The following is a 1946-nucleotide window of genomic DNA, read 5'->3' as shown; positions in this document are numbered from 1 at the left end:
GTGTGCCACCAGCCGTGGTCCAGCATCTGGGGTGATTTTTTTCTACCCTTCAGCCCACCCTGGGCTGAATCTTCATCAACGATGGGGAATTGAGGCAGAGAACGATAAAAATCAGCCCGGGGATCACTTGGGGTGTCTGGAGCGTGGCTGTTCCCACCCTCATTAGCACCCCTCGCTTTCTCACCCTCGTTAGCATCCCTTTTCTGCCGGATCAGTGACCCAGACTGGCTCAGCCCCGGTTGGAGCGAGGCGGGGGGACGGTGGTACCCCGGGTGGGGAAGGGGCTGCTGCTCTGCTCGAGGGTCCCAAAGGAAACCGTGGTCCCGCTGCAATCCACCCCGGCAAAATCAAAATGCTTTGAAAAGCAAAGCGAGCGCCGTGCTGGGCTTCGCAGGCATCAGCGAGGGATGTTGGAGGGGGAGGAACCCGAGAGCATCGCTTCGCCGTCCGGGGGAAACTGAGGCACGCAGGGGTAAGGGCAGGCATCAATTTTGGGGCGACGCTTGCGGTGCTGGGGGTCCCAGCCTGCTCCCGTCTCCTGCCCTGTGATTTTGGAGGGAGGCATCAACCTGGGAGGGGGTGACGGTCCTGGTTTTTGGGGGACTCCTGGGCTTTTTGATGGGTAAAATGAGGGTGATTCCCCCCCCCCCCCCCCAAAGTGGGGTGAAGGTAACTGCAGCCCCTGACTCAGGTCTCCCCGGGACCAGGGGAACGGCGAGGTCCCAAATTCGCCCCGTGCCCACCACCAGAGACGCCGAATCACCCGTGTGGGGCAGCCATGGGCAGCTGTAATGACCAATATTATTAGCGCCGGCCACGTTTCCCCATCCAAACCCATCCCTTCACAGCGGGAGCCGAAACCCACTTGCGTCGCAGGACCGAGGAGGACGCAAAAGCCCTCGGCTGGGAAAACTTGTCTTGAAAAGAAACCCAAATGTCAGCTCTAAATTGGGTGTTAGACGCTCGTGCTCTGTCTCTTCATTACTGTATCGTAAAATTACATTAGCCGGGAATGATCTGCATTCAAATGGCTCTGTGTCTGGAATGATAACGCGGGAATATGAGATTAAAATGTAATTATGCTCTTTAAAGTCGAGGAAGGTTAATAAAATGTTTTTCCAAGTTGCAGAGGCTCTGCAGCCACAGCGCAGCATCACTTACGGGAATCAAGGGGAGGACGAGTTGGGAAGGGGGAGGCGGGGGGGGAGGCAAAAAATGCGTAGAAAACATAAAAAGGGGGTTTGGGGGATGAAAATATTGGGGTCACATGGGGTGAGTCATGGGGGGGAGTGATCTGATGGGGTTTCATGGGGCTGGGCAGACTCAGCCGGGAGCGTCCTTGCGGGGCAGTGATGCTCACTGGTACCCGGCCGCCGCCCCGGGGTGATGCTCAGGCCCCCAACCCGCGTCCAGCTGCTCCTTGATGCTTTGGGGCTACTCGAATCCGTGCTCCAAATCCCCCAACATCAGCCACGGGGGGTCCCTTCTCTGCGTCCCCGGCACCGGATTTGCTCTGCCACATCCCTGCTCTTCCCCAGGCTCTTCCTGGGGCCCCAGAGGAGCCCCCTTCGTTAGCGCTGATCTCCTAACGACATGCGAGGCGGGCGATGCGGGCGCCGCGGCATTAATGAGCGGCATTACCTGCCTGCTATCTATAACCCGGCCCGCCTCGGCGCGCGGAGGAAAGCCCCAAAGGCCTGCCACGGGGCAGGGAGTGGGCAGCATCCTCAAATCCACCCCCCCCAGCCCTCCTGCTGAGCCAAAATACGGCCCCAGCTCTTCCTAGACATCAGCAAAGGGGCAGGGGGCTGCCGGAGAGGCTCAGCCGTGGAGCTTCGCTGCTTCTGCCCTTCCCAATCACTTCTCACGTCAGGGAATCATAGAATCATAGAATCATTGAGGTTGGAAAAGACCTCTAAGATCACCGAGTCCAACCGTCGACCCAA

Source organism: Aptenodytes forsteri, unplaced genomic scaffold (genome assembly GCF_000699145.1).
Source record: "Aptenodytes forsteri isolate BGI_AS27 unplaced genomic scaffold, ASM69914v1 Scaffold236, whole genome shotgun sequence".
NCBI classification, from domain to species: domain Eukaryota; kingdom Metazoa; phylum Chordata; class Aves; order Sphenisciformes; family Spheniscidae; genus Aptenodytes; species Aptenodytes forsteri.
This window is presented reverse-complemented; position numbering follows the sequence as displayed.